An 18,742-nucleotide genomic window follows, 5' to 3' on the forward strand; every position below is an offset into this window, starting at 1 on the left:
CTATTAATTTGTTCAAACAACAAACTCCCAGATTTTTTGATCTTTTGAATGGTTTTTGTGTCTCCATCTCCTTCAATTCATCTCTGATTTTGGTTATTTCTTGTCTTCTGCTAGCTTGGGGGTTGACTTACTCTTGGTTCTCTAGTTCTTTTAGTTGTAATATTAGGTTGTAAACTAGAGGTCTTTCTTACTTTTTGATGTGTACACTTAGTGCCATAAGTTTATCGCTTAAGACTGCCTTAGTTGTTTCCCAGAGATTCTGATATGTATTATCTTTGTTCTCATTCGTTTCAGAGAACTTCTGGATTTCTGCCTTAATTTCATTATTTACTCAAAAATCATTCAGGAGCAGGTAATTCAATTATCATGTATTGCATGGTTTTGAGAGTTTTTTTAAGTTTTTATTTTTATTTTATTCTGCTATGGTCCAAGAGTGTGTTTGGTATGATTTTGGTTATTTTGTATTTGGTGATGATTGTTTTATGTCTGATTATGTGGTTCATCTTAAAGTATGTGCCATGTGACAATGAGAAGAATGTATATTGTGCTGCTTTGGGGTGGAGAGTTGCAAAGATGTGTATCAGATCCATTTGGTCCAACGTTGAGTTCAGGTTCTGAATATCTTTGTTAATTTTCTGCCTTGATGATCTGTCCGATACTGTCAGTGGAGTGTTGAAGTCTCCTAATATTTCTGTGTGGGAATCAATGTCCTTTTGTAGGTCTCTAAGAACTTGCTTTATGAACCTGTGTGCTCTTGTGTTGAGTGCATATATACTTAGAATCGTTAGGCCTTCTTGGTGAATTAAACTCTTTACCATTATGTAATGCCCTTCTTTGTCTTGGTAAACATTTATTGGTTTAAAGTCTGTTTTGCCTAAAATCAGGATTGCAACCCCTGCTTTGTACTGATTTCCATGTGCTTGGTAGATTTTTCTCCATAACTTTATTTTAAGTCTACGTTGGGGGGGGTGGCCACTGAATGTAAGATGGGTCTCATAAAAACTCCATATCCTTGAGTATTGCTTTTTTATCTAGCTTGACACTCTGTGCCTTTTAAATGGCACATTGAGCCTGTTTATGTTCAAGATTTGTATTGACATGTGTGGATTTGATCCTGTCATTTTGTTGTTAGCTGGTTATTATGCCAGCATGTTTGTGTGTTTGTATTATAGTGTCACTGTTCTGTGTACTTAAATGTGCTTTTGTATTGGCTGAAAATGGTCTTTCCCTTCCATATTTAGTTATTCTTTCAAAATGTCTTGTAGGGCAGATATGGTGATAACAAACTCCCTCAGCATTTGCCTATCTGAGAAAAAAAATTATTTCTCCTTTGCTGAAGATGTGTTTGGCTGGTGATATGGTTTTGATCTGTGTCCCCACCCAAATCTCATGTTTGATTTTAATTCCCAGTGTAGGAGCTAGGGCCTGGTGAGAGGTGATTGGATCATGGGGGTGGTTTCTAATGGTTTAGCACCATTTTCCTGGACCATTGCTGTTCTTGTGATAGAGTTTTCATGCGATATGGTTATTTAGAAGTGTGTGGCACCTTCTCCCTCTCTCTTTTCCTCCTGCTCTGACCATGTAAGATGCTGGAACAGGAGGAAGAGATTCACCTATCACCATGATTGTAAGTTTCCTGAGGCCTCCAAGAAGCTGTGCAGAAGTCATCATTCCTCCTGAAGAGCCTGTGAAACCATGAGCCAATTAAACCTCTTTTCTTATAAATTAGCCAGTCTCAGGTATTTCTTTATAGCTATACAAGAACCAACTAATACAACTGGACATGACATTGTTGGTTGAAGATTTTTTTTCTCTTTAAGAATGTTGAATATAGGCCCCCAATTTCTTCTGGCTTATAGTGTTTCTGCTGAAAGATTCATGGTTAGCCTGATATGGTTCCTTTCCTAGGTGACATGCCCTTTTAACATTCTTTTTTTCAATTCCAACCTTGGAAAATCTGATGACTGTTTCTTGGGGATAATCTTGTGTAAAATCTTGCAGGTGTTCTCTGTATTTTCTGAATTTGACTGTTGGCCTCTCTAGCAAGGTTGGGAAAGTTTTTATAGATAATATCCTGAAGTATGTTTTCCAAGTTGTTTACATTCTTCCTGTCCATTTCAGGGATGCCAATGATTCATAGATTTGGTCTTCTTATATAACCTCATTTTTTCTCATGGATTTTGTTTGTTCCTTTTCATTATCTTTTTTTTTTTTTTTTCTGACTGTCTTATTTCAGAGAGCCAGTCTTCACATTCTGACATTCTTCCCTCAGCTTGGTCTATTATGCTATTAATATTTGCAATGGCATTGTAAAATTCTTATAGTGTAGTTTTCAGCTTGATCAGATCAGTTAGATTCTATATTATACTGGCTATTTTGTCTGTCAGCTCCTGTATAATTTTATTATGATTCTTCGTTTCCTTGGATTGGATTTTGCCATTCTAGTGAATCCTCATGATCTTGTTCCTATCCATATTCTGAATTCTATTTCTGTCATTTTAGTCAACTCATCTTGGTTAAGAACCCTTGTTGGAGAACTAGTCCCACTGTTTGGAGGACATAAGACACTCTGGCATTTGAGAGCCAGAGTTCATGCATTGGTTCTTTCTCACCTCTGCATGTGGGTGTTTCTTTAACTGCTGGGCTGGGTTTGTTTGTAGTTTTTGAGATGAAGTCTCACTCTGTCACACAGGCTGGAGTGCATTGGCATGATCTTGGCTCAATGCAACTTCTGCCTCCCAGGTTCAAGCGATTCTCTTGCCTCAGCCTCCAGAGTAGCTGGGATTATAGGCATGTGCCACAATGCCTGGCTAATTTTTGTAATTTTTTTTTTTTTTGGTAGAGATAGGGTTTCGCCATGTTGGCTAGGCTGGTCTTGAACTCCTGACCTCAAGTAATCCACCTGCCTCAGCCTTCCAAAGTCCTGGGATTATAGGCATGCACCACCATGCCTGGCTAATATATATATATATATATATTTTTTAGTAGAGATGGGGTTTCACCATGTTGGCCAGGCTGGTCTCAAACTCCTGACCCCAAGTGATCCACCTGCCTTGGCTTCCCAAATTGCTGGGATTACAGGCATGAGCCACCACACCCAGCCAAACTACCAGGCTGTTTCTGATTGAAGTGGTCATGTAGGGGCAGAATGGTTTTCCTGGCATCCCAGGTCAGGCAGCCCTGCCCAGTGAGGGGAATTGAGGACTGGAACCTGTGTTGAGAACAGTCTGACCACTTTTCCATGAGGTGGGTGCTCTTCTGGGCGTCCAGACAAGCCCTTGGGCCTGCAGACTCTCCAGAGCGTGGAAACATCAAGGGCAAGAGCTGCAAGACAGCAAAGATGGCAACCCACCTCTCCCACTGGGAGTTCTGTCCCAGGGAATTACAGAAATTCTACTGGCTTGATAGTCCCAAGGGGTGGGTGAAGACCCAAGCCACAAAGATCCTCCCAGTGAGAAGATATGGGATTCAGGACCCTCATAACAAACTGTCTGGCCAGGTTTTTTGTAGGGCTGCTGCAGTATGCTGAGGATCTGCTCTAGTTCCCAGTCACCTGGGATTTTTCAGTACCTGAAGGTATCAACAATGAAGGCTGCAAAACAGCAAAGACTGTAGCATGCCTCTCCATCTGGGAGCTCTGTCCCAGAGAGGTATGAACCTGTTGCCAGTCCAAACACACTGATGGGAGTGGCTGGGGACCATGGTCAGGAGGTCCCACCCCGTGAGGAGGAACGGGCCCAGGGAACTGCATTAAAAAGCAATCTGGCTGCATTTTCATAGAGCAGCTGTGCTGTGTTGGTTGTCTACTTCAGCCCCCAGTCACCTTGGACCCTCCAAAGCCGAAAGGAAACTACCGCTAAGGCTGCAAAACAGCAAAGATGGTGGCCTGCCCCTCCCTCTGGGAGTTCTGTCCCAGGGAGTTTTGGAACTACTGCTGGCTGGAAAACACCAGCAGGGGTAGCTCTAGACCTTGGTCAGAAGGTTCTTCCCAGTGAAGAGAAATGGGATCCAGGACCCAAGTGAAAAAGCAGTCTGGTTGCCTCTTTGTAGAGATGCTGCACTGTGCTGGGGGGCCACTCCAGTCCCTAGTCAGCTCAGACTCCCAGGAGCCTGAAGGCATCAATAGCTAAGGATGTAAAACAGCAAAGATGATGGCCTTTCCCTCCCTCTGGGAGCTCCATCTCAGTGGGGTGTAACAGTGCTACCCATGGCTGGCTGGAGTTCCAAGTCAGTGGGTCTTATCCTTAGAGATGCCATGGAAGTGGGGCTGGCAGACCATCACTGCTCAGCCCCCTGGGTTCAGCACCTTTTTTATAAGTATGTATTCAGCCACTTTTGCTGGGAAGCCTGGGTATCTAAAGCTTCCAGGGCTTTGTACATGCCTAAGCTGATGCTCCGCCAAGACTCCATGCAGCTCTGCATGTCAGACTGAAGGCCCTGGTGGGGTGGGATCGCAACAGGATCACCTCACCCAACGGTTGCAAAGATTCACCGATGAAGCATGGGTCCCTGGGGTCACTCACTCACCACTTACCTGGGCAGGGGAGACTTCACTGGCTTTGTGTTGCTCCCAAGTGTGCAATTATCCAGCCTTGCTTTCTGTGTTCTCCTTGGGTCAAGTTGTTTTCTTAATTAATGTCAGTGCATGTAACTGGGTGTTTCAGTTGAAGGTGCTGTATTTACTTGCACCTTTTATTTCTCTCCGTCAGAGTGGCACACACTAGGTGCTTCTAGTCAACTAATTTAGCCAGTAATTGTTTTTTAAAAAATATGAACAAAATTGACAAACCTGTAGCTATTCTAAGAAAAAAGAGAGAGGAACTAACTAAATAAATAAATACAGAGATTAAAAAGAAGACATTACAACTGATATTGCAGGAATTCAAAAGATCATTAGTAACTACTATGAGCAAGTATATGCCAATAAATTGGAAAACCTAGAAAAAATAGATAAATTCCTGGACACCTACCACCTACAAAGATTGGACTGTGAAGAAATCCAAAAACTGAACAGACCAATAACAAATAACAAGATCAAAGCTGTAATAAAGAGTCTTTTGGTAAAGAAAATCCCAGAATCCAATGGCTTCAGTGCTGAATTCTACCAAATATTTAAGAAGAACTGACACCAATTCTACTCAACCTCTTCCAAAAAATAAAAAAGTAGGAAAGTTAAAAAGCTTCTGCACAGCAAAAGATATGACCAATAAAATGAAGATACAGACCATAGAATGGGAGGAAATCTTTGCAAACTATCCATATGACCAAAATATAGAAGGAGCTCAAACCAGTCTATAGGAAAAGAAATTCAATAATCCAATCAAAAATGGGGGAAAATTTGAATAGACATCTCTCAAAAGAAGACATACAAATGGCAAACAAAGCACAAGAAAAGATGCTTAACATCATTAATCATCAGAAAAATGCAAATCAAAACTACCATGAAACATCATCTCAACCCAGATAAAATGGTTTATATCCAAAAGACAGGCAATCACAAATGCTGGCGAGAATGTGGAGAAAACGTAATCCTCATATACTGGTGGAGGGAAGTAAATTAGTACAACCACTACAGAGAATAGTTTGGAAGTTCCTCAAACATCTAAAAATGAGCTACCATATGATCCAGCAATCCCACTGCTTAGTAAATATCCAAAAGAAAGTAAATCAGTATATTGAAGAGATATCTTTACTCTTATGATTGTTGCAGCACTGTTTACAATAGCTAAGTTTTGGAAGAAACCTAAGTGTCTGTTGACATATGAATAGATAAAAAAAAATGTGGAACAGACACACAATGGGGTACTATTTAGCCAAAAAAAGAATGAGATCCAGTCATTTGCAACAACATGAATGGAAATGGAGATCATCATGTTCAGTGAAATAATCCAGGCACAGATAGACAAACATTGCATGTTCTCATTATTTGTGTGATCTAAGAATTAAAAGAATAAAACTCATGGACATAAAGAGTAGAACAATAATTACCAGAGGCTGGAAAGTGTAGTGGGGTCCTTGGGTGGGGGGCGGAGGAGTGAGGATTGTTAATCAGTACAAAAAAATAGTAAAAATGGTGGAGGAGCCAAGATGGCTGAATAGGAACAGCTCCGGTCTACAGCTCCCAGCGCAAGCGACGCAGAAAACGGGTGATTTCTGCATTTCCATCTGAGGTACCGTGTTCATCTCACTAGGGACTGCCAGACAGTGGGCGCAGGTCAGTGGGTGAGTGCACCGTGCGCCAGCCGAAGCAGGGGCGAGGCATTGCCTCACTCGGGAAGCGCAAGGGGTCAGGGAGTTCCCTTTCCAGGGGTGACAGACGGCACCTGGAAAATCGGGCCACCCGAATACTGTGCTTTTCCGACGGGCTTAGGAAATGGTGCCCCAGGAGAGTATAGCCCACACCTGGCTCAGAGGGTCCTATGCCCACGGAGTCTCGCTGATTGCTAGCACAGCAGTCTGAAATCAAACAGCAAGTCGGCAGCGAGGCGGGGGGAGGGGTGCCCACCATTGCCCAGGCTCACTGAGGTAAACAAAGCAGCCGGGAAGGTTGAACTGGGTGGAGCCCACCACAGCTCAAGGAGGCCTGCCTGTCTCTGTAGGCTCCACCTCTGGGGGCAGGGCACAGACAAACAAAAAGACAGCAGTAACCTCTGCAGACTTAAATGTCCCTGTCTGACAGCTTTGAGGAGAGCAGTGGTTCTCCCAGCACGCAGCTGGAGATCTGAGAATGGACTGACTGCCTCCTCAAATGGGTCCTTGACCCCCAAGTAGCCTAACTGGGAGGCATCCCCCAGTAGGGGCAGACTGACACCTCACACGGCCGGCCAGATACTCCAACAGACCTGCAGCTGAGGGTCCTGTCTGTTAGAAGGAAAACTAACAGAAAGGACATCCACACCAAAAACCCATCTGTACATCACCATCATCAAAGACCAAAAGTAGATAAAACCACAAAGATGGGGAAAAAACAGAGCAGAAAAACTGGAAACTCTAAAAAGTAGAGTACCTCTCCTCCTCCAAAGGAACGCAGTTCCTCACCAGCAACGGAACAAAGCTGGACGGAGAATGACTTTGACGAGCTGAGAGAAGAAGGCTTCAGACGATCAAATTACTCCGAGCTATGGGAGGATATTCAAACCAAAGGCAAAGAAGTTGAAAACTTGGAAAAAATTTAGAAGAATGTATAACTAGAATAACCAATACAGAGAAGTGCTTAAAGGAGCTGATGGAGCTGAAAACCAAGGCTAGAGAACTACGTGAAGAATGCAGAAGCCTCAGGAGCCGATGTGATCAAATGGAAGAAAGGGTATCAGCCCTGGAAGATGAAATGAATGAAATGAAGCAAGAAGGGAAGTTTAGAGAAAAAAGAATAAAAAGAAATGAGCAAAGCCTCCAAGAAATATGGGACTCTGTGAAAAGACCAAATCTACGTCTGATTGGTGTACCTGAAAGTGACGGGGAGAATGGAAACAAGTTGGAAAACACTCTGGATATTATCCAGGAGAACTTCCCCAATCTAGCAAGGCAGGCCAACATTCAGATTCAGGAAATACAGAGAACGTCACAAAGATACTCCTCGAGAAGAGCAACTCCAAGACACATAATTGTCAGATTCACCAAAGTTGAAATGAAGGAAAAAATGTTAAGGGCAGCCAGAGAGAACGGTCGGGTTACCATCAAAGGGAAGCCCATCAGACTAACAGCGGATCTCTCGGCAGAAACCCTACAAGCCAGAAGAGAGTGGGGGCCAATATTCAACATTCTTAAAGAAAAGAATTTTCAACCCAGAATTTCATATCCAGCCAAACTAAGCTTCATAAGTGAAGGAGAAATAAAATACTTTACAGACAAGCAAATGCTGAGAGATTTTGTCACCACCAGGCCTGCCCTAAAAGAGCTCCTGAAGGAAGCGCTAAACATGGAAAGGCACAACCGGTACCAGCCACTGCAAAATCATACCGAAATGTAAAGACCATCAAGACTAGGAAGAGACTGCATCAACTAACGAGCAAAATAACCAGCTAACATCATAATGACAGGATCAGATTCACACATAACAATATTAACTTTAAATGTAAATGGACTAAATGCTCCAATTAAAAGACACAGACTGGCAAATTGGATAAAGACTCAAGACCCATCAGTGTGCTGTATTCAGGAAACCCATCTCACGTGCAGAGACACACATAGGCTCAGAATAAAAGGATGGAGGAAGATCTACCAAGCAAATGGAAAACAAAAAAAGGCAGGGGTTGCAATCCTAGTCTCTGATAAAACAGACTTTAAACCAACAAAGATCAAAAGAGACAAAGAAGGCCATCACATAATGGTAAAGGGATTAATTCAACAAGAAGAGCTAACTATCCATATACTTGGAAGTAAAGCTCTCCTCAATAAATGTAAAAGAACAGAAATTATAACAAACTATCTCTCAGATCACAGTGCAATCAAGCTAGAACTCAGGATTAAGAGTCTCACTCAAAACCACTCTACTACATGGAAACTGAACAACCTGCTCCTGAATGACTACTGGGTACATAACGAAATGAAGGCAGAAATAAAGATGTTGTTTGAAACCAATGAGAACCAAGACACAACATACCAGAATCTCTGGGATGCATTCAAAGCAGTGTGTAGAGGGAAATTTATAGCACTAAATGCCCACAAGAGAAAGCAGGAAAGATCCAAAATTGACACCCTAACATCACAATTAAAAGAACTAGAAAAGCAAGAGCAAACACATTCAAAAGCTAGCAGAAGGCAAGAAATAACTAAAATCAGAGCAGAACTGAAGGAAATAGAGACACAAAAAACCCTTCAAAAAATAAATGAATCCAGGAGCTGGTTTTTTGAAAGGATCAACAAAATTGATAGACCGCTAGCAAGATTAATAAAGAAAAAAAGAGAGAAGAATGAAATAGATGCAATAAAAAATGATAAAGGGGATATCACCACCGATCCCACAGAAATACAAACTACCATCAGAGAATATTACAAACACCTCTACGCAAATAAACTAGAAAATCTAGAAGAAATGGATAAATTCCTCAACACATACACCCTCCCAAGACTAAACCAGGAAGAAGTTGAATCTCTGAATAGACCAATAACAGGAGCTGAAATTGTGGCAATAATCAATAGCTTACCAACCAAAAAAAGTCCAGGACCAGATGGGTTCACAGCCGAATTCTACCAGAGGTACAAGGAGGAGCTGGTACCATTGCTTCTGAAAATATTCCAATCAATAGAAAAAGAGGGAATCCTCCCTAACTCATTTTATGAGGCCAGCATCATCCTGATACCAAAGCCTGGCAGAGACACAACAAAAAAAGAGAATTTTAGACCAATATCCTTGATGAACATTGATGCAAAAATCCTCAATAAAATACTGGCAAACAGAATCCAGCAGCACATCAAAAAGCTTATCCACCATGATCAAGTGGGCTTCATCCCTGGGATGCAAGGCTGGTTCAATATACGCAAATCAATAAATGTAATCCAGCATATAAACAGAACCAAAGACAAAAACCACATGATTATCTCAATAGATGCAGAAAAGGCCTTTGACAAAATTCAACAACTCTTCATGCTAAAAACTCTCAATAAATTAGGTATTGATGGGACGTATCTCAAAATAATAAGAGCTATCTATGACAAACCCACAGCCAATATCATACTGAATGGGCAAAAACTGGAAGCATTCCCTTTGAAAACTGGCACAAGACAGGGATGCTCTCTCTCACCACTTCTATTCAACATAGTGTTGGAAGTTCTGGCCAGGGCAATTAGGCAAGAGAAGGAAATCAAGGTTATTCAATTAGGAAAAGAGGAAGTCAAATTATCCCTGTTTGCAGATGACATGATGGTATATCTAGAAAACCCCATTGTCTCAGCCCAAAATCTCCTTAAGCTGATAAGCAACTTCAGCAAAGTCTCAGGATAAAAAATCAATGTACAAAAATCACAAGCATTCTTATACATCAATAACAGACAAACAGAGAGCCAAATCATGAGTGAACTCCCATTCACAATTGCTTCAAAGAGAATAAAATACCTAGGAATCCAACTTACAAGGGATGTGAAGGACCTCTTCAAGGAGAACTACAAACCACTGCTCAAGGAAATAAAAGAGGATACAAACAAATGGAAGAACATTCCATGCTCATGGGTAGGAAGAATCAATATCATGAAAATGGCCATCCTTCCCAAGGTAATTTACAGATTCAATGCCATCCCCATCAAGTTACCAATGACTTTCTTCACAGAATTGGAAAAAACTACTTTAAAGTTCATATGGAACCAAAAAAGAGCCCACATCGCCAAGTCAATCCTAAGCCAAAAGAACAAAGCTGGAGGCATCACACTACCTGACTTCAAACTATACTACAAGGCTACAGTAACCAAAACAGCATGTTACTGGTACCAAAACAGAGATATAGATCAATGGAACAGAACAGAGCCCTCAGAAATAATGCCACATATCTACAACTATCTGATCTTTGACAAACCTGAGAAAAACAAGAAATGGGGAAAAGATTCCCTATTTAAAAAATGGTGCTGGGAAAACTGGCTAGCCATATGTAGAAAGCTGAAACTGGATCCCTTCCTTACACCTTATACAAAAATCAATTCAAGATGGATTAAAGACTTAAATGTTAGACCTAAAGCCATAAAAACCCTAGAAGAAAACCTAGGCATTACCATTCAGGACATAGGCATGGGCAAGGACTTCACGTCTAAAACACCAAAAGCAATGGCAACAAAAGCCAAAATTGACAAATGGGATCTAATTAAACTAAAGAGCTTCTGCACAGCAAAGGAAACTACCATCAGAGTGAACAGGCAACCTACAAAATGGGAGGAAATTTTCGCAACCTACTCATCTGACAAAGGGCTAATATCCAGAATCTACAATGAACTCCAACAAATTTACAAGAAAAAAACAAACAACCCCATCAAAAAGTGGGCGAAGGACATGAACAGACACTTCTCAAAAGAAGACATTTATGCAGCCAAAAAACACATGCAAAAATGCTCACCATCACTGGCCATCAGAGAAATGCAAATCAAAACCACAATGAGATACCATCTCACACCAGTTAGAATGGCGATCATTAAAAAGTCAGGAAACAACAGGTGCTGGAGAGGATGTGGAGAAATAGGAACACTTTTACACTGTTGGTGGGACTGTAAACTAGTTCAACCCTTGTGGAAGTCAGTGTGGCGATTCCTCAGGGATCTAGAACTAGAAATTCCATTTGACCCAGCCATCCCATTACTGGGTATATACCCAAAGGACTATAAATCATGCTGCTATAAAGACACATGCACACGTATGTTTATTGCCGCATTATTCACAATAGCAAAGACTTGGAACCAACCCAAATGTCCAACAATGATAGACTGGATTAAGAAAATGTGGCACATATACACCATGGAATACTATGCAGCCATAAAAAATGATGAGTTCACGTCCTTTGTAGGGACATGGATGAAATTGGAAATCATCATTCTCAGTAAACTATCGCAAGAACAAAAAACCAAACACCGCATATTCTCACTCATAGGTGGGAATTGAACAATGAGAACACATGGACACAGGAAGGGGAACATCACACTTCGTGGACTGTTGTGGGGTGGGGGGAGGGGGGAGGGATAGCATTGGGAGGTATACCTAATGCTAGATGACAAGTTGGTGGGTGCAGCGCACCAGCATGGCACATGTATACATATGTGACTTACCTGCACGTTGCACACATGTACCATAAAGCCAAAAGTATAATAGTAATAGTAATAAGAAGAAGAAGAAGAAGAAAAAAAAAGTAAAAATGAATAAGACCTATTATTTGGTAGCATAATACGGTGACTATAGTAAATAATAATTGTACATTTGAACATAGTTTAGAGTGCAATTGGATTGTTTATAATTCAAAAAATAAATGTTTGAGGGTATAAGCACCCCATTCTCCATGATGTGCTTATTTCACATTGCATGCCTGCATCAAAATATCTCAGTTACCCCGTAAATATATACACCTACTATATATGGTACACACAAAAACTAAAAATTATAATTAAAAAAAAAAAAACTGAAGGTATCACATTACCTGACTTCAAATTATACTACAGAGCTATAGAAATCAAAACAGCATAATACTGGCATAAAAACACACACACAGGTGAACAGAACAGAGAACCCAGAAACAAATCTACATACCTACAGTGAACTCATTTTTGACAAATGTGCCAAAAATATACACTGAGGAAAAGAGAGTTTCCTTAATTAATGGTGTTGGGATAACTGAATATCCATAGGCAAGAGAACAAAACTAGAAGCCTACCTCTCACCATATATAAAAATCAAAATAAGCTGGATTAAAGACTTAAATCTAAGACCCCAAACTGTGAGAAAACATTGGGGAAACTCTCCAGGACATTGATATGGGCAAAAATTTCTTGAGCAATAATTCTCAAGCACAGGCAACCAAGGCAAAAATGGACAAATGGAATCAGAAGATATTAAAAAGTTTCTGCGCAGCAAAGAACACAATCAACAAATTGAAGAGACAACCCACAGAATGGGAGAAAATATTTGCAAACTATCCATCTGACAAAGAATTAATAATCAGAATATATAGAAGCTCAGACAACCCTCAAGAAAAAAAATCTAATAGTCCAATTAAGAAATGGTCAAAAAATCTGAATAGACAGTTCTCAAAAGAAGACATACACATGGCAAACAGGCATATGAAAAGGTGCTCAACATCATTGATAGTCAGAGAAACGCAAATGAAACCTACAGTAAGATATCATCTCACTCCAGTTAAAATGCCTTATATCTGAAAGACAGGCAATAACAAATGCTGAGAGAATATTCAGAAAGGATAACGCTCATACACTATTCGCAGCAATGTAAATTAGTAGAGCTACTATGAAGAATGGTTTAGAGATTTCTCAAAAAACTAAAAATAGGGCTACTATATGATCCAGCAATCCCACTGCTGAGTATATAATCAGGAGAATGGAAATTAGTGTACCAAAGAGGTATCTACACTCCCATGTTTGTTGCAGCACTCTTCACAATAGCTAAGATTTGAAAATAACCTAAGTGTCCATGAATAGATGAATGGATAAGGAAAATGTGGCACTTATACACAATGGAGTACTATTCAACCATAAAAAAAGAATGAGAGCCTGTCATTTGCAAGCACACTGATGGAACTGATGGTTATTGTTAAATGAAATAACGCTGGCACGGAAAGACAAGTGTCACATGTTCTCACTTATTTGTGGGATCTAAAAATGAAAACAATTAAACTCATGGAGATAGAGAATAGAAGGATGGTTACCAGAGACTGAGAAAGGTAGTGGCAGGGAGAAGGTGGGAATGGTTAATGGGTACAGAAAAAAATAATTAGAAAGATTGAATAAGACCTAGTATTTACTAGCACAACAGTCACCTGACTTAAATTATTTTAGTCAAAATAATTTAATTTTACAATTTTAAATAACTAAAAGAGTATAATTTGATTATTTGTAACACAAAAAGGATAAGTGCTTGAGGGGATGGATATCTCATTTTCCATGATGAGATTATTATGTATCACATACCTGTATCAAAATATCTCATGTACCTCATAAATATATACACCTACTATGTACCCACAAAAATTAAAAATAACAAAATAAACTTAAATCCTTTCCGAGACTTCTCCTGAACCCATCATGTACAAACAATTCTAACACATTTCCTCTCTCCTACCACATATTTATTCTCTACCTCAGTATTTGCTTATGTTTATCACACTTCAAATTTTGTACATATGTTTTATTTACTCATTTGTTTACTTGCATATTCTCTGTTTTCCCTATTAGACTATAAACTCAATAACGACAGAGATATTTTCCCACTCACAAATATACACTCAACTTCTGACATATTTCTGTCATATTCTAGGCCGACAACTAATGCTTGTCAAGGAATCGAATCAATCTATCAGTTCAAATATCATCATTGCTCATCTACCCAGGTGAGAGATAGACCTTGTAGTCTAAGGATCCTTCCTATTCTCACATGCTATGACACTGTAATTTTGTTATTACATTCCATTAAATTTTCTAGGCTCGTTGGTGTGAATTTATTTAATTATGTTTATTCCAAAAGGAATTGACCCAAGAACTGTGATTGCAGACATATACCACTGGGTAGGTAGACAGAGCTTCCCTGCTGTTAGGTATCAACTCTCAAGCTAGAACTCATATTCCTTACTCTCTATTATAAAACCGAGAAGAAAAACAGGAGAAAAGATCATTACCTACTATTTTTTCAGCCACATGCTGGCCATATTCACATCCAGAAATTCACTTGATCTCCCCAAATGTTTTTCATTCTTCACTGGAAGGGAGATTTTTCTCTAATATTCCCCAATTGGTTAATTATCCTCTGGATAGAGCCCCATTCAGAAATGTAAGAATCCAGTCTTTTCTTTTTCCAGGGAAAAGACATGGGGAAGAAAATTTTTTTCATATTTATTCTTCATGGAGATAGATGACTGGATGCTGACTTATTCCGGCAGTCTGCCCAGCTATACCTGGTCAAAGTAAAGCTGTGGCAGCACTTTGGAGTTTATGAAGTACTTTTACCTGTGGTTCTTGTCACAGCCCAGTGAGATAGATGAGCTGAGCCTTATCATCCCTGTTTCTTAAGTTGAAGAAACTGAGGCCCAGGAACCATAAGGGATTCCAACAAGCAGCAATGATAACTACCTTTTATTAGTTATGTATTTTTCTAGACACTTTGTGTACATTACCTCACTTGAGCCTCACAACAACCCTAGAAAGTGAGTATTACTAGACTCTTCATTGCACAGATATGAAAACTGAGGCTCTGAGAAACTTGCCAAAGCTCACACAGCTACTAAGCTACTAAGCCAGGACACCATGGTGTGGCTAATCATAAATCCCATGCTCTTAAAATCACTCTACAATAAGAAAGGTTAAGATTGGAATTCAGACCTCCATCCTGCCAAATCCATTGTTCAGCTTTTCCTTTTATACTAGATGGCCACTCTGCCCCAACTCTGAGAGGACGAGTAGGGCCAGGTCCTGCCATCACTGCCTTCCCAGTCAGTGTTGCCCTCCACTCTCTACTATGGAGAGTGAACTCCTCTTTACATTGTTGCCAATTGCTTGTTTCATTGCTGGGAGTGTAAAATGTTTTACAATTATGAGCCTTTGATGATAGACTTCTAAATGGCCTGTCTGAGGGAGAGGTGTGGGGAAGCTGGTAACCATAAGGGGGAAGTAAGATCACTCAGGAACATTCACTGGAATAGGCAGGTAGTGGCCCTCATATGAGAGAGGCAAGAGCCTAACACCTCTGAAGCAGATATACAGAGTATAAGGAAGAGGCTGTAAATTCAACCTAGATGCTGTGCTTTAAAATCAGGTCATCTGAGTCCAGGCTGACTAGGGACCTCACAGGGATGCCGTGGCTGGGTAAAATAATAAAAATAAAATAAGATCAGCTCATCTTACCAAGGAAAAGAAAAAAACAAGGCCAACCCATCCACAAAACTATCAATAAAATGAAACTTGGACACTACTGTGATCCCATTCAAGGCCATTATTTTGCCCTCTTATTTTATTTTTGCCCTCTTATTTTATTTTTGCCATCTTTGCTTGTGACTCCCTTATAGAGTCTATCTGGCGTGTAATTTTTTGTCTTTTCCTCTCATCACTGGCTTGTGCTCATTCATTGGATTTCATGATAGAATATGTCTTCCCACATGTATGTTTGGGGTAATGGATATCTCAATTATCCTGTAATGATTTGATCATTGCACATTGTATGCACATATCAAAAATATCACATGCACCCCATAAATATGTACAATTATTGTGTACCAATTAAAAAAATCAAGAATATATCTTTCCAGGTTTGACTGCTGGCTTTTCTCAGATGAATGTTGTGCTTGCTTTTCTATGGCTTTTCTCCATGAAGCTGTAGTAGCATGCTAGGCAAACCAGCTCTTCTCTAGGGACTCCAGACCAATATTTGGAGCTTTCCATGGAGGATGTCTTGGTTACGAAGTTAGAAAGGGCAAACCCATCAGCTGCAATCAGCAGGTGAAGGAGTCCAGTTTCACAGAGGGACAGCAGAGCCTTAATACAAAGGAGTTAATGTATATCAGGCAAATGGAGATCCCCCTAAAGACCTGGCCCCAGATAGAAAATCAGGTTTCTGGGAAATGAAGCCTTTTAGGCCCTCCAGAGGAAGAGCACCAGGAGCTGGATGCCCAGTCAGTAATGGTCATCCACCAAGATCCCAAGTGAGAGAAATATCTCTCCTGAGATATTTCTTAAGAGGGTGAGGGTAGCCTTGGGTCTTAGCAGTTGCAGGACAAGAGGGTAGCACAAGCCTCAAACAAAGGGGACTGACTAGTAATTGGGGCTAATTTCCAAAGACTTAGCACAACAGCCTGCATGAATCTACCTTGGGCTAAATTCTGGACATCTTTGGCACCACTACAATCCAATATTTCCATCTTGAGGCAAAGAATGAGAATTGGGACCAGATGCCTTGTAAGCTGTGAGTCAGCCAGGCCATGCCGCAGCTAGATTTGAATTTAAAACTATGTTCTCTATTAACATCACTCTGCTTTTGTGATTGTTTCCTCTTCCTTTAATTTCCTCATAAATGTTTCTTTTGGAAAATTTCAATCCTGCCATAGCTGAGCTAAGGGGAAAGGGATTTGGACAGATTTCAACTGACCAAAGAGAGGGATGAGACCAGATGTTCAGCATCTTGGAAAGAACTAGTGAACTTGGGCACAGAAAGAAGTGTAAATCCAGGAGAGGTAAAACTGTGAACATCAATTCCATCCTGTCCAGGGTTTTCTCTCCCAAGAGTCCTCAGTAGTTGGCTATATGACTCTCTTCCTGAGCCTGATGATCCACATACACCTTATGTGTACTACTTGGACATGGGGCTGTCAGAACCACTAAGAATAAAAGATGACCTCAATGTTAGTCTCTCACAATGCATAGGGTCTCAAATATCAGAATTGGAAGGCTTCCATAGAGATCAATTAGTTTAGTGGTTCTCGGCCCTGATTTAACAGCAGAGTCTCCTGGGGGTTGGGAGGGAGGTAGTAAACCTTTACAAAAATACCAGTCCCCTTGGCCTTATCTGCAGAGATTCATATTTAATTGCTTATGGGCAGGCCCAGGCATCAGTAGTTTTAAAATCTCCCAGAAAATTCCAATATGCAGCCAGGGTTGAGAGGCATGGTTTTAATCCAAACTTTTCATTGTATAGATGGGGAAAATGAGGTTCACAGAGCAGAAAGAAGTGTTCCAGGTATCATAACAGGTCAGTGAAATAATCTAGAATATGGGGCTTCTGATTTCTAATCTCATATTCTTTCTAGTGCTCCACACTGTTTCTCAAGGTAGAAAGCTAGGATGGTTCTGAGTTCCCTCTAAACATCAAACATATCTAGTTCTGTGTGGCATAAAGTCTACCATAACCATTTCACTTAACCATCTTGATACACATTCTATATAACCCTAGACTATGAAAACTGTTAAAAAGATATTAAAGGTTGCTTCTTATGTGAAGTGAAATACCATTGTGTCTCGCCACTCCAAAGCCAAAAAATCCTTAACATCAGCTTATGAAAAACATCTTTAATGGGATAATTCTGGACATTTATATCTGCTTTTTATGAGTATTTTCCTCAGTAATTGAATATGGCTGCAGAGTATACTTATTAGCAAATCTGATTTAATTAACAATCCCACACTATTATAAACACAGGTGGTTTCTAGTTGTTTTGCTATTACATACAGTATTTCAATGAACAACTAGCAGTTAAATGTTGGCTGACATATATGATAATTCCTTCTGGAAGTATAAAAGCAAACTATAATAATACAAATGATAATATATTTTTAAGCTCCAACTTGTCCTTCAGAATGAGTGTGCTGATTTATACTATCATGGAGTGTATGTAGAAACGACCAATTCATATTCTGCCCAATAACATACTATCAAAGAGAAAAATGGTACTTTTAAACTTAGTGGGTTTAAAATATTTTTGTTGTTTTTATTTTTCCATACTTTATTGGGGTACAGGTAGTGTTTGGTTATATTAGTAAGTTCTTTTTCTTTCTCTTTTTCTTTTTTTTTTTTTTTTTAGATGCAGTCTCACTCTGTCACCCAGGCTGGAATGCAATGGCATTGTCTCAGCTCACCGCAACCTCCGCCTTCCGGGTTCAACCAATTCTCCCACCTCAGCCTCCTGAGTAGCTGGGACTACAGGTGTGTGCCACCACACTTGGCTAATTTTTGTATTTTTAGTAGAGATGGGGTTTCACTATGTTGGCCAGGCTGGTCTCGAACTCCTGACCTCGTGATCCACCCACCTTGGCTTCCCAAAACGCTGAGATTACAGGTGTGAGCCACCGCCCAGCCGAGTAAGTTCTTTAGTGGTGACTTGTGAGATTTTGGTCCACCCATCACCTAAGCAGTATACACTGCACCCTGTTTGTAGTCTTTTGTCCCTTGCCCCACTTCCAACCTTCCCCTCAAGTCCCCAAAGTCCATTTTGTCATTCTTATGCCTTTGCATCCTCAAAACTTACCTCCCACATATCAGTGTGAACATACGATGTTTGGTTTTCCATTCCAGAGTTACTTCACTTAGAATAATAGTCTCCAGTCTCATCCAGGATGCTGT

This window comes from Pongo pygmaeus, chromosome X (assembly GCF_028885625.2).
Source record: "Pongo pygmaeus isolate AG05252 chromosome X, NHGRI_mPonPyg2-v2.0_pri, whole genome shotgun sequence".
Taxonomy (NCBI): domain Eukaryota; kingdom Metazoa; phylum Chordata; class Mammalia; order Primates; family Hominidae; genus Pongo; species Pongo pygmaeus.